We start from the raw sequence: 16,923 nt of genomic DNA on the forward strand, positions 1-16,923 counted from the left end.
GCCTGACTTATTTTCTTTTGGATAATTCAGCACTTTCATAAAAGTACTTTTATGAAACATGACATTCAATATTATCTACGGGTATAAATCACAACTGTTATTCTAGAGCAACTGAACACATCGCTATTAATTATTTCATAATTTCGGCAAATATAAAAATCTGTGTCATGAAATGTATTTCATCTCATGAAATAACTTCTCTACGATAAACAAAATACAGAAATATTACAAATCATAATTTGGAATTGTTAAAATAATACTTAATATTTGTATCCAAAATGGATGTTTCATTTCATTATCTTAAAATGAAAAGATGGTCATTCAAAGAGAGGGAAAATTAAGATCTGTTAAAATATAGAGCGATTTATTATTTTCACTTGGAAAGAATGGATGTTCGAATTTTCATACAATGTATTTCTTTTTGATTTAAATTTCGTATAAACTTGGATTAGATTTATGTTAACATTACTCTTTATTGCCAGCTAAAAAATTTACTATTGTCATTTAGCCATGCTGCTATGTTATTGCTACATTATCAATAGTGTTATTGTAGCTGTAAAAAGAGGGGAAAATTAAATTGCTCCTGTTAGTTATGTGAACTAAAATCAGTGTACAAAGCAAATTTGATTGATTCTTAAGATACATTTAAAAAAATTATTTTTCACTTTATCTAAGCATCTGTACATATATCTCTTTATTACTTTGTTATATTCAAGGGATTAGACGATTAACTTTTATTAACTTCTTCATTATTATTCAATATTTATTAAGAATTGTATGAAAGTGATGCTACGATATTCATTTGATTTGTAATAAAGAGAATATATGTTGCATGAATTCAACGCTAGACATATATCACAACTCAGGAAAAGAAAAATATTCATTGTTTTCAGGAAACCATTTTGCTTTATTACTATGGTTCATGAATTAAAGCTTAATAATGAAGTTATTATATTATCTTTCATTACTAAAATTCTATTGATCAGAGCTATTAAATATCTTTCCTTTATTTTTAAATTAAATTATATTCTATTTAAATATTTTCTAATAAAATATAGAAAGCGATTGTATACTTCGATAAAAAATATTAATCATTCAATAATCTAAATAAAAGGTCATGGTAACCAATATTATTATATTGCACTAGTTTTATTGTATCATAATTTTTATTTATTTAAATTCAGTTATCAAACATTTCTCACCAAACAGTTACTAATGGCTATACAAAATTTCTCTTATTTGTAATAAATCCTTTAGACGAATTTACGGATGCTGCCACTATTTATGATGTCATTTCAGCCGAAATAATTTTTTTTTTTAAATTAGAAAAATATTCAAACTATTTAATCCTGTAAATAATATTGCCTAAGTAATACAACAATTTTTTACTTCATGTCAATATACTTTCATAAAGTCATTCGACAAAATGATGTAAAATGCTTAACAATTAAGGGTAAATTATTTTAATTCTGAATATTCAAACTATGTGCATAAAAATTTCAGACAAGAACGGAGTACTTTAACTCTATTTTTCTGATATAAAATTTTAAAAAAATTAAATTCACGCATTCCGTTATTACTTTTATATCCAATAAATCCACAGTGCTGAAAAATGTTCTATTAGAATTTTTTTCAAGTTTCCTTTAATTTTCTAGATCACCAAGTTCCTTGTTTCGATACAAGTAAATTGTGAATGTTTCATTGCGTAACATGTAATTGTTTTCTTTGAAAAATTACATCCATTGACAAAATAAATCGCATTTCTTATATATTTTTTATTATTATTTCCAGTAAATTTATGCCTCTCTCTGCTCTAACGAAAATATATCATTTAAATCTAAAAGTCTAACTATCAATGCCAGGAAGTGGATAATGAGGGGGCAAAAATAGGCCAAGTACTAGTAAAATAGTAAAAAGACCATGTCATAAAGAAACCCATTATTTTTAAGAGATAAAAATCACTCATCCAAACATCTTTAAATAAAAAAGAGTACTTAATTTTGAATGCTTTAAAATGAAATATTAAAGCATGCGCAATTAATTTTTAAAGTGATTAGTTATTTCTCGTCTTTTTGCTGTACAGCGGAAAACGAACGTCATTTCTATGTCTTTTCCAGAAGATTTATCTGCTTCAAAAAATATATATGAAAGAAGAGCATCCTTTCCTTTGCATATAATTATTTCCGTTTTTAACATTTCTATGCAACTTATCCAAAATGGGCTCTTTAATAAAATTACAAAAATTTTTATTCATGGCATCATTATTTTTCAAAAGGTGATCTATCTTTAGTAAAAAAACACAACGTATAGAGAAAGAAATTTGTATAATATATGAAGACATTTTCAAATGAATTCTTTTCATAATGTGTTTTTTAATTGAATGAAGCATGAAGATATAAAAACAGAATAGACAAAAACAATATTATGTGAAGTTATGCGAAGTTTCCTGCTTATTTTTACCCCCCTTCAAATAACCATTTGTGGAAAACTGAATAAAGCTATTCAGTTTTATTCAATATTACACGAATTATACAGTGTTGTATTATTTTCTACTAATAAGATAGCAATTCTCTTTTTTCTGTTTACTATTATGCCTTGTAAAGTAAAAAAATGGCAGAATTGTAATACCAATCCCTTCAAGCTGGAATATATTTCAGTTATCCAAAAAAGTACCTTTAACATTTACCTTTGACTGGGCAGAATCAGGATTTAAAAGAAGAAACTAATTATTTTTGATCAAATATCTTCAATAAAATGTTATCTTTCTTATATTTAATCTAATTATAATATCTTAGAAGAAGTGTCATTGCACACTAGAATGTAATAAATTAGTTTTATGTGTACAGACAATGAGCTATAAAACTCATCTAGTAGAACCAGTTATGAGAACTAGTTAATTTTTAATTATTTAAATCTATTGCCTGTAACTTCAGCTTTCACCAATTAGCAAAAAATGATTATTATAATCATTATCCATTGTAATTTTCTTACTGACTTTTTATTAATTTCATCTTTTTATGCAGATCTTCATGGCTGAAAGACGGATTCTTTTTAAAATAAAAAAAAAAATTCAGTATAAAATTTATTTTTTAATAAAATTTATCCATTTATTCCCATTTTTATCATCATAATGCATTTATGCTGGCATAATATCTACAAATATATAAAATATCTACAGAATTATGAGTGTATATTGAAGTATACACAAAATGATCAACTGGCCAGTAGATAATCAATAACGAAACGGTTTTGGAATTTAAAATTGATTTTTCAATCCAAAAGTGAATAAAACTAATATTTTTCCTCAACAATTTTGGGATAAATAAATGCCCAAAGATAATTTTTACACCTTTTCGATTAGAAGAAATTGTGTTAATGATAATTTCCCTATAAATTTTCCTTAATATACTGGAACACGCCATGCAATAACGTTTTGCCATTTATTCTTTGTTGAAATTCTCAGTAATCATTGAAATTATAGATTCGGTTTTCACAATATATTTTTTAATTCTAAAAATTAATAAATTTAAATTTAAAAAATATTTTATTTTCAAGACTGCTTTCGTATTTTTGCTTCAAATTTAAAGGAAGTATTTAATAATTTTTATTATTATTTTATAAATTTGTAAAAATTAATTAAAACAATGAGAAATCATGTTATAAAAGCACAGACTGTAAAATAAATATTGCTTTTTAAAATGAAAAAATATTACGTTGACCAAATTTCTTTTTTCTTTTATTTGGATTTCCTTTTCAAATAATGATATGTGGAATAGAAAAAGATGTGTTTAGAATTCTGTGATATAAATGTTTATCAACAAAAGCGTATGTATGATTATTTTTACATTAATTCTACGCCGTTAAAAAAGAAGAGGAATTTCTTTTAAACATAAAAAAAAGTTTGCTTGCTAATTAGATTTCAGACATAAAATTCGACATTTTTTTTTTTATTCGATTCAATTAATTAAAGCAGCCGAAGCGAGAAACGTGAAATCCTATCATACACTTAATGATTTCAAGGCAATTGTTTTACTTTAAGCATATAAGTAATTCTTTTACTATGCAAAACCTTTCCGATATCTGTTTTGTTTTCATTTAAATTTTTTTCTTCATATCACATGCCTGTGTTGGAAAGGAAATGAAAATTTAGAGATTCTAATCCTGTTAATTAAAAATAGATTGTAAAAGACATGTAACACTTAACGGTTATTTTTTTTAACCAAGCAGTTTGCTTAGGCCTAACCACAAAAAAAAAAAAAAAAAAAAAAAAACCCACCAAGGGCGGTTTTTTTTTTTTTTTTTTTTTTTTTTTTTTTTTTTTTTGCAGAATCTTGCAGAAAATTTTAGTTCAGTTTATTTATTGTTTGAAAGGATTTATGTTCGAAAAAATTGCTAAGAAATATTTGCGATACATTAATTTATTGTTATTTTTTAATATGATTCAAAGATAGGTCAACTAACGTTACAAAAGAATTCTTCTATTTATTTATTTTTTTTCTTTTTATGTATTTTGAATAGAGATTCATCTGTTATTGTGCTTTTTCTTTTAATTTCGTAGCGATCAACTAACGTTACAAAAGAATTCTAAATATTTTTTTATCTCTTCCAGTATATTGAATAGAGTTTCATCTGTTATGATGCTTTTTTTTTAATTTGGTGGCAATAAATTAATTAATAACAACAAATACAATTGTATTCAAAATTTTTAAAGTTAAGTTAAAAAAAACAGCCGTTACAATTGCTTTAACTTTTCACAGGGGATTTTTTTTCTCACATTTTTGTTATTTATTAATTTAATGAGTACATATGAGTGATTTTTAAATTCTGAATTAGTTTTGTTTTCAATATTAAAAAAAAAAATTCCTAATTTTAAACGTCATCTAGCTTTTAGCTTTCATACAAGATTATGACATTATGACAAGATCTCGTTAAGATAAACCTAACAAAATTTTATAAAAATGGAGGGTTTTTTTTTTCTATTTTTGAACTAGAAATGTATTTTCCTTCTGGTCAAAAGATTATACTACCAAATTGAAATTTCCTACAACTGTTCGATCTTTTAAATCATCTTTAAATATTTCCCATAGTAAAAAGGGCCCATTGATTTTTTTCTGAAATTATTCAGTTCAAATATTACAGATTAGGAACATACAATGAGGCTATTAGTTGTCTCACCAAGATTAAAGTATACGAAAAATTTCAGAAAGATTTTTCAATTTCTAATTTTTATAAATATGTTACTAGTACCATTTTAATAGAATTATATCTGTTCATTATATTATGCACCTGCTCATTTCCCTCTATCTCTTTATTAAGAGTAAAGATTTCCATAACAGAATTCATTATACTTTAAACGTTTAATTATAACACAATCGCAGATGAGAAATTCCTGTTTTATCATTGATTTAATTTCGATAAATGCTTTGACTAAATTTCATTATCCTTGCTGACAGCAGCGCAGCACACAGCAGTTTCTATTATGTGACCAAACACGTGCAGGAAACATGTAGTTAAGCAATCTCAAACACTGTTCATGACATCTAAGATGATTCCACGTATCTATTTAATGACGTCCCCGCTAAGTTCGGTTATTCAATGGTAATTATTCCACAATGAGCTTTCAGCACTTGCTATTTTGTTAGATTTCTACTCAGCATGCATATTCACAAATGATTTATAGATCTATATTGCTGTCATCATAGTTAATCCGTTTTCTTTAAAATAATTGTATTGACATTTTTATAAAACAACTAACAATGTATGTGCTTTATACGAAGTGAAATTGAATTAATATGATAATGGAGGAAAAATAAATTCATAGAGATGATTTTTCTGCATGTTAGTTTTGATAAAATTTAAAACACGTGTTTTAATAAAATTTAAGCAATGTTTTACTTGCTCGGGTATGGAAAAAAATATTGTAATGATAAAAAAATTCGCAAATGTTATTTTTTCAAATCTCCACTTTTTAGACCCCCCCCTCTTGTGTTAGAAAAAAAAATTGAAAAATGTCAGTATGTCTGTCTGGATAAAGATAAAACGATTTAAGCTAGATGAATGAAATTTGGCGTATGATCTTTATACTAATTCTGTAGATTCCTTTCAAATTTTAAACGAACTCTATTCAGTAGAAGTTTTTCTGTTCGACTGTGCTAATATATGTTAACAAAATAACTACACAATGAAAAGAGTTGGATAATAATTCGATACACAAATTTAATGTCTATAGCTTAGACAAGAATCAAAGTTTCAGTCAATTCCGACAAGCGTTTGACTCTCCGGCAATCAATATTTTCAGAAACATGTAAACGTGATAATTCAAAAACTCAGTGACTTTAATATATCAAATTTGGTACGGGATTTGTGACTATAAATGCGATTTCATATCAAATTTTTTTTCTAGTCGATTGAGAGAAACATATTTAAAACACAAATTCGATTTTCGGGAACCATTAACCGTATACCAAGGATAATCGCCAAAAGCCTCGCCAAAGATGACACGATAGATTCAATAAGAATGCTAAATGCACGCTAAAAGTTAATATTTCGTGACTATTGTACGCCAATGCTATGCAAGATACTCTCCGAGATAACACCATTAGTAAAAAATATGTGAGGAAGTTTTTTGGAAGACAATTCCTTTTGGTTAAAATTTATTTTCAAATATGACATATGCTATATTAAACGGGATAACAGAGATTATTGATGGAGAAGAGGGAGATGAAATAATACATCATCGATCAATATTTTACTTTTATAATGAAGACTTAATTATCTAATGAAAGTTTATAGCATTGATGTATTTTGTTATCTTTAAAATTCTGGATCACTGATTTGATTTTATACATTTTTTATATTTCCTTAACCTTCTTAGCAATCCAAAAATAATAATAAATATTCCATAATTCACCATTTATAAATCATTTCCAGCAACTATACTCTATAGTCAGAATTAAAGGATGTGTATAGTGATTATAGAGTTGTTTAGTAAATTGCTAACATTATTTTAAAATTTATTCAAAATATTCTTTAATTGATATTGCAACCGAATTTAGATGGCTAAATGCAATTTCAATTCATCAATTTCTAAAAACATTATTCTAAGAACACCGTTTTTAATATTATTGTCCGAAGAACATTTTTATTCTAATAATGTTCTTTTTCATAATGTTGCTATTCTCTGTCTAGATAAAGTTATGAAAGCGAAGATTATATTATTTATAGAGGTTACACATGTATTCATAGCTTAGTATTAATGATACTCCCCAAGCAAAATATTTTTTTTTATATTTCAAATTTTGATCAAATGATTGTTATTTTAACGATATTTGCTTATTTCTATGGCTCTCGAATTTACTTGGTGATTTTAAGATGATTACACCAAAAATCCCAAAATAATATGTTTATTGAGCGATTTCGCAGATTACAACAAAATCGCCAAGCTCCATTTATATTCGATACCAAGATGGTTATACTCCTGGTTTTACTTGGCGATTTTCAGATTACGATTGGAACTCTAATACAGAACTGATAATCACCAAGGTATTTTATCATAATATATTTCCAAAATTATCACTTTTCAGATTTTGCAAACTATGCATTTCAATTAATATTTTAAGACAATTTAACGCAAAAACCTAAAAATAAAGAAATTACCTTATCTTTTCGGTAACAATTAATAAATTTTACTTCCATGAAAAAATAAATCATCCCCCATACTGTAATAATTCCATATTATATAATTTTGTTTTCCTAAAGCAATGCCTAATATCAAAATTAAAGCAATATTGCGTCTTATTCTTTAAAGTACACATAAATTCCTTAAAAGGATTTCATTTTATGACCTGAATTTCTTTTTCTTATTACTTTTAAGACCAAAATTATTCATAAAGATTAAGAGCAACCATAAAGACAAGAATTATTAAGGACTTAAACATTAATAAGAACGTTATATTAACGTCCATTAACGTTCAAACATTAATAAGAACGTTAATGAGAATATATTCCCATAACATGTTTTTAATTGCTTTTGTAGCTTATAATAAAAAAATATATATTCCTCTTAACAAAAGTGTGCATTATATCCCATATTTTATGCATAGAGAAACTGTTTTTTAATATATTACTCATTAAACATATTTCACTTTTATGCTTCAGTTATGTTGTTGTTGTTGTCGTCGTCGTGTAACTATTTTAAGCCACTTTTTTTCGCAGTAGCTTCTGAGGGTAAAGACCCCTGAGCACTCGAGGGCAGAAGTCTGACTTCTAGCTCAAACGAAGATGGCACATACACACACTCACGCTTCACAACTCTTTTTACGGGCTGACTTCATTCATGCATTTCATTCACTCATTCACATATCGTAATTTAGACCTGAATCAGAGAATGATCACCTCTGAACCAGTACCCCCAGTGGTATTACTCTCAACATGTAGAACTTTGTCACCACGACAGATTTATACCTGCGTCAGCCACTACACACATGGAGAGTCTTCGGCTGGCGGGGTTCGAACTCACAACCTAAGAGATGCGAGTCCAACGCCCTACCAACCTGGCTATGCCGGATCCATTTCATTTCTGTAATTTACGCAAAAGCTTCAAAACTTCGCGCCCCTCATTTACAATGTGAATAATTGCTGAATAAACTTATGACTTCTTTTATGAGAAAAAAAAAGTTTAATTTGTACAGCTCTAACTGTTCTTTTACTTCTTTTCTGAAAGATAATAGGCATGTTAGAATTGGAGTTTTACAGTGTAGCGTCAAAAATTATATATGCACAAATTCGAAGGTGCCAAATTTGAAGCGCTGTAATTTTGTCCATGAAGTAAATCTGCCATATATTGAAAACAAGAATAGCACTAATACAAATCTCAACAATATCAATACTTAATATTAAATATGGAATCGCGTAAGTTGAAAATATTACACTAATCACCATTTGCTTTAAATGCACTGCTTAATAAAAAACTCTTACGAAAAAGCGAAATCTAACCCTTCACTTGAAACATGTTGGACTAGAAAATAAATTTAAACCTCATACATTTTAGATAATAAAACTCGTCTAATATTTATTGCAATTTTCATTTCAATACAACATGTCTTTTAGATACTTAATTTCATCCAAAGAAAATTTCATGAGCACTAACTTATTATCTATCATTACAGCTTTCTAAAATTCACTAAGAGAACAGACTTCTACAAGCAGAAAGTGAACATTTATAGCTAGCTGTTATGTTAATTCACTTCATGAATTTTAGTATTCACTGTCTTGCTTTGAGGATTAACTAGTTCTGTGGGAATATTGCTGCGGCTAATCTTAATTAAATTCAAAAGAGATAATTCATGAATAACCTTACGTTTTTAATTTAATTAAGAAGTGCTTTTAAGTAATGAATTGGGGCTGACATTAAGGATAGGATTTTAATAACCTTTCGTCTGTTTTGTTTATTGTGTACAGTAAATTTACAAATGATATCGATCATATGGCAGCATTAAAGATTTACGAATTTTGTTATTCTATTTCAAAAGGCACCCTGCTCCTTGCAATAATAGAATTGTAACTTTTTCAAGCAGATTGCACAGGAAATAAACAAAATATTTCTTATCTTCCTACAACGGAAAATAATAACGTGTAAAATGTATAGTGAAACCTTAAAAGCTCCTTGATATTCATTGCGAAAAGGAAATCGATAGATGAAACGCATGCATTAAAACTAATCAATATGCACATATTCTTCTCTATTATTTGTAGAGGAAGAATCTATGCCAGAGACATAAATTACCATCATTATCTGGAAACATTTTCCAACTAAATCAATCTTAATGGAACACACATAACAATAACATAGTGACAGAACGCATTTATAACAAACAATATTATATTATAACAGATATTTTCATTACACATTTAGCAATAATATTTTCAAGCTTTTAATATTTATAATATAACGGTATCTAGATAGTTTGAACTGTCAATAGACCTGAATACATACATTCGAAAACTTAGTAAATCAAATTCATACCCGCGTGAATTATCGGTATATTATACAAAGTTTCTGCACTAATAATGACTTAAATAATAAAATTATCTGCAAGATTATTGAAATTTAATTTTAGCGGGTATTATTTTTTATTTTTTATTTGTGATCTTTATTAGAGAATAAAATTATTTTTACCGTAGTAGAAGTTAGAAATTCACGTAAACACTCTTAAGCAAATATAATATTATATAATTAAAAATGCCCCTGTTATTTCAACTTTTAAAGAAATGCAAATGTAGCTATTAAAAATATGATATTTGAGTAATTTCTCTGATCTTATTTCATCCGTTCCCTAATTAGTCTAGAAAAAAGTTTCAAACAATTCAATAAAAATCATCATTACATAATAATAAAAAACATTGCAGAAATATAGATAATAGCATTTCACCAACTCTTCGTCATTTCCAGAATTAATGATAAAAATTAATTAACTATTAGAAGGCGACATCAATACAATAACTGCTTTACGTAATAAAAACATTTATTAAAATTTAACGTACACATTATTACTATAAAACCAATGTTCAACAGATATTATTAAGTGATCAACAGAAATTAAATTTTCTCAATGGGTTATGCAATAATTTACTGCAGATGAAAGGTTTAAAATCATGTGCAGTCACATTTCTTTCCCGAATATGCTGTAACGGCGAGAAAAAAATATTAGCAAGTTGTCAGGAAAATTGGTCTAAATTAGTTTAGTCATTTTAACGATTCGTTTGAAAGCAACACAGGTCTATTTGGGGAAAGCCATCGTAATTTTGAACCGTGATCAGATGATGAGTGAGACGTTTGAACAAGTACCCCTTTTCCAAAATTTCGCGCCATACCAGTAGAAGGACATATGGCCTTGGTATATAGTATAACGTGCATCAAATCATTTCCATTCTGATTCTTCGGTGGAATCGAGCCCCGAACCTGCCTCAGACCCCGAATCCGTGACCTTACCTCCAGGAGATCGTGGCCTTAGGTTGGTGAAAGAAATCACGACAAAAGTAAAAAGGATAAACAATTCTCCAATGTTAACTCGGTACAAAATATGCCATCTCATTATAAAATAGAGCATATTTAGTAGTAAATATACATATTATAAGAATAAATATATACATATTAAAAATAAATACAGTAGTCTGTCCAAGACATTCCCCCTCGCTCCAGAAAGTGCAACTGCCCCATGTAAAATTTTGAACCTTGAAATGAACATCGAGTGCTCAGATTTTCATTTTCAGAGTCGCGCATCCTAGTATTCTTCACTTTCTAATATAGGAAGAAAGCCGAATTGCATTTTGAATGTCTTTTATTCGAACAAATTAAATCGAAATTTGGGGCGCAGTTACAATTTTCGTAACACGATCGCATACTAAATATCATTTTTCTACCATTGCGTTGCATTTGCTACCATTTTAAACCATTGCGTTTACATACATGAGAATACATAAATGTATAGACTTTTTACTTTTTGTGAATTTGATTCAAAATTTAATATTTGTGAACAATTTATACGCTAAAATTATATACCAAATTTCATTAATCACATTTTTTGCTGTTTTGAATATTGCACTTACATACAATCAAAAGTGAATACAGTCAACAACGTGTCGATTTTGATTCAAATTTTGATATGGATCTATATATGAGATGTTAAATATTTACACCAAAATCTATCTCACTTTATATTTACATTGAACAGTCATATTCAATTGCATTCGGCAGATAAATTTCCTGTGGATGTATTTCGTTCAAAATTTAACAAATATTCTAAATTCTTCTAACTTTTATATGCCAAATTTCATTCCTCTAGCTCAGTTTCTGTGCTATAATATTCACTTAGACAAATCAAAATGTTTTTTTCATATTCAATGAATGTTTTAAATGTGAAGATTCCTCAAAATATCTAGTTTGAGGTTTTTTTATTTATTATTTTTTTATGATTACATTATCTTCTTTTTGCTTATTTCTTGTACGAGAAAGTAAAATTTGGAAACGAAAGTTTTATAATTGTTCAAGTAGTTTCATTGGCCCATAGGTTTGCCATATAATCATTTGAAAATCTTTTTCAACTACAAATACTTTTATTATACATATATAAATAAATGCTTTCATTAAACTGAAAAAAAAAACTGAAAAGAAATCTTAATTGTTTATCCAGAAGATTGAGACATAAAAATAACTTAACGAAATTGCGTGAGATATCTATTTATTTCTTAACGAAAATCATATTAAGACTTGTATAATGATAAAAAGGATATATTTACTGGTGATTATTGTACCTAATAATCAAAGATAAGAAAAATGGTTTGCTATGAAAACGGAAAAGACGGTCGAAAACAATTGTTCTGAAGAATTGAAGAAGAAAGAATACGGAATAAAGACGTCTTTATTTGTTTCATAGATTATGCGATACTGGATAATAATATAAACATACCTCTACAGTTCTACAAATATTTCAAGTCATTATATTCTTATCTTGAACATATCTTTATAAACAACATCTCTTTAGATTGAATTTCTGAAATATTTTTTTGATATTCATGTTTTGATCTGGCAAATAATTTATAAAAATTTGTAATGAGTTTGGAGAAAGTAATATAAAAGTAATACAAATCATATCTCAAAAGTAATATAAATTATATTAAAGGGATAAAATTATCTATTAATCTCAACTTACATTTGAGACTCCTTCATTTTTTGTGAATTCTAAACCTTCTATTATGATTTTACCAAATTATTTTAAAGAATACGAATTTTAATCGACTATTAAAACTTTATACATTTTCATATTTGCAAAAAAATTTGAGTGCGTAGGAAGCCATCAAGGAGAAGAAGTTATATATTTTATAAAAGTACAAGAAATAATAAATTCAGATTTTAGTGCATCTAAGTTTCCCAAGTATTTGATGAAAGGGACAGGGATTTGTCCCTTTTTGTATTAGACATTACTTTCGGATATCGTATTAAAGCAGATAATTTTTTTAGAGAATCTTGCAAAGCTTTTCAGGATAAATAATCATAAAAGTTACGTACTATTATAACTCAAAACGTAGTCAGGATTTAATTAAATTTTCTGAATTAAGAGTTGTTAACAAAAAGAAAAATAACAATGAATATAAGAAAGAAAAATTCTGCAAAATAGTAATTAATTCTAGTTGTTTCTTTCTAACTAGAATTACAAAGTAAAACAGGTAAAATAAATACATGGAGAGTAGAAAGCTTATTTTTTGAAATGCACAATGCGTATGTTTTGATAAAAAGTAACAATTCGAATCATAATTATATTTTTATATTCGATGTAAATAAGGTAGGAGAAGAAAGAGTAATTTTAACAGAGTATAAAAGTATAATAATAGAGTGTATATTAATTTTAATTTTCAAGTAGAATAAAATTTCAATGATGATCCGAAAATAATTTGTGTACATCTATTCATTTGTTATCAAATTCCAATTAAAGCTACTGAAAAGCAGAAAGCAAAAAACCGCAATGGGTGTGGTTCCACTTAACTATTTGGGGATTCTCTCTGGTAAAGGCTTCATCCTCCTAGACTTTGCATAAAATTAAGGCTTTCGTGGAAGACTATGAAGATAAAAAATGCTCAGATTTTTATTTCCAGAGTTATGCACAAAACAGCATTTGCTTCAAAGTATACCAAAGCAAAAATAGGAATTTTAAATGTACATTTGTCGATCGATTGAAACAAAAAATATTCTCCTAAATACAATTATAGTGGCAAGGTTACGTTCATTATATAATCTGTTGCGATTTTGGGTTGTTGCATTTGCATTAATTCTAAATTACGAGAAAGACTCAAAATTGGTAAAAAGTTTTAAATATATGCACCAAATTTTATCTATATAGGTTCGTGAATTTTCAGTTATCTTGTTCACTTGCAAACTGATAGCCATAAGCCTGTAAGCGGTTTAGCTTACAGGCTTATGGCTGTCAAACTTTCTATAGATAATCTACAAATTTTATAATAAGAGCCACATATATCGTTTTACACTTTTGAGTTATCAAATTCAGAAAGGGAGACATAGATCCATAGACATAGATCCATTTCTCTTACTCGGGGAGGTCTGCAAAACATGGAAATTCGCCCAAATTTTGAATTTTAAGTTTTGATCATTACAATAATTGTGTTAATTACTCTCGCTTTGAATACTTCATATATGCAAGATTAAAAACAGAAATTCAAACTTCTAGTTCTAAATATTGTAACAAGATAATAGTTTGTGTTTGATACATTAATTTTTGTCATATTTTATAATTTGTTCTTAATTATGAAGCAGTGATAATTAACAAAAATAAAGGAATGTACTTTTGTAAAATACTTAAATTAATGACATAAATAAGATTTTATGAAAATAAAATTTATAAATTATTGATTAAAATGTGTGGATATAGCGGTCTTACTTGGAGTATTTGAGTGATTTTTTTTCTTCATAACTGTTGTAATGTATAAATAATATGCAAAGAAATTACCGACAAAAAAATAGCACATTGTATATCAGTTTGATAATAAACCTATTCACATAGTCGATTTATTATTTTTCAATTATCTAAACATTTTCAACATGAGGAATAATTCTTCTTAATTTCCAAGTTTTTGAAAATGCTTGCACAAATTTAAATGACCACAAAGAGTTCAGTATTAAAAGGTACTTTGAAAGAAAAAAATATATAATTATTTGTTAAGCACTGAATAAATTATTAGAATAAAGAAAAGCTATCAACAAAACTTCAGGATTTTTAGACTTCATATATATTATTATGAAAGCAATAAAATAATGAGGAAAAAGAATTATAGAATTAGTTCCACCTTCAATCGTATATTTTAATATACGATTGAATGATAGAATTGGTCAGCGATTCCAAATGAACCAGCTTGGATAATCAAAGACATATTAAGATTTTTAAATGAAGCGTAGTAGCCAGCAAAAATAAATAATCTATTTTAGAAACTACCTAACGATCAAAAGTTTTTTTTTTATCATTAATATGTCGAAAAAAAATAAGGAGCCTCTTTTTTATACACTTGAAGAAAATGAAACAACTCAAATTGAATTAAAGATGGAATTTAAATTACTCTCTCAGTCATATTTTTGATTTGATATTTTTATTTTTTATAGTCATATGATCTAGATTACAACACATCAATCAATATTTTCAATTCCATTAATTAATTGATTGTATTTTCATAATTTTTCATTAAGTGTTAATTTTTTTATTGCACAAAAGTTTCACTATCTATTAGCTAATTTGAAACAAAACAGTCTCAAAATTCTATAATAATTATAACAATACTTTGTAAAGTAGATGTTAAAATGTATAATTTTTTTTAAAAAAAATCTACTTATTCGTTTATTGATAAAAGTTTATTTTAGAACTAATTTCCACTTCATGACACTAACAACCTGTCATTTATGAAATGAGTTACAGCAACCCTTTATTAACAGTGGCAAACAATATTAGGTTATACAGAGGCAATAAATATTAGGTTACACTTTCAAACCGATTTGTACAAAAAAAGCATAGTTTTGAGCAAATCTGAATAATTTATGTGAAATGCTTAGTTTAAAAAAAAAAGGTAAAATGATTTGTTTCGGATATCCAATGTTTATTGCAGTCTAGTATATAAAGCGAACCGTGTGGCAACTTTTAAAATATGCATAACCTTACATTTCCTTTTAAATGCATATATTAATAATGTATATACATCCTAAGCATATATTATACAGCAAAAATGTTTAACAAAATCATGATTTACTCTAGTTTTTATATTAATTTTTATATATGTGTTTTTTCCCCTCGCATGCCACAGAAAAATAATAAAAAGCATTTGGAAAATGATATTAAATTGGGAATAAATTCTACAACATCGAGAATCAAGATGTAAAAAAAATAATAGTTTTTCAAAGATATTCACATTTTATTTTTGTTTCCTTCAATAAAACAAGATTTTCAAATTCCGAAATATGCATCTTAAAACTATTTTTGATCTTCTTTCTACAAATATGACAGAGAAAAAGGATAAAAGCAACCATAATTACTACGTAGTAAACCAGGCTTGAAAAACGTAGAAATTTTGAAACTTCTGGTTTAAAATTGAATTTGAGGCTCTTTGGTTATTCATGAATTCTTCCTTTCCTAATAACAGGCAGCTAAAATTTTATTGCCATGACAAGAAACGGTAAATTGTATTTTCTATCTCCAGAATATCAATGAAATACACTCTTTATTCTACATTTAAAATATTTTTTAAAATATTTTATTTATCTCAGGAAATAAATTGGAATTTATTTTCAACTGTTAATTTGGCTCATAGTCGCAGCTTACAATTAGACTTAATTCAACAAATTAAATATAAATTGTATTTCTGAATGACAGTCGCATAATTTTGTAAAACAGTATTCAATCCTTTTTTTTTAATTTATTGAATATTATGCAACTAAAAAAGTACTTGAGTAAAACTACTTCGAATAATTTGGTAAAATAATAATCTGTACGATTGCTGTTTTTTTCTCCATACTCCAATAACAACATGAATATTTCAATAGAAGTTAAGAACATTCATGGTTATCCTTCGATATACTCATCTAGAAGATTCGAGCATGTGGATCAAAGTTCTTACATTTTCATCGAAAGAAATTGTAGCTATAGTAATGTGAGATTAGTCTTAATGGTAGTTTGAAATTCTTTATTAGTCTAGAAGTTCTATGAACTGTTCTTTCTGAAAAATAATATGAAAGAGAAATGCCTAAATATTATTTCTCAAAAGTCGCAATTTGGGAATATTTACAAGCAAGCTCGTTTTATTCATTGCAGTATTCTTCATTGTTTTGAAAGACTTAATCAACTCATTTAACAAGATCTGTTAAGATAGTCT

This window comes from Argiope bruennichi, chromosome 4 (assembly GCF_947563725.1).
Source record: "Argiope bruennichi chromosome 4, qqArgBrue1.1, whole genome shotgun sequence".
Classification (NCBI taxonomy): domain Eukaryota; kingdom Metazoa; phylum Arthropoda; class Arachnida; order Araneae; family Araneidae; genus Argiope; species Argiope bruennichi.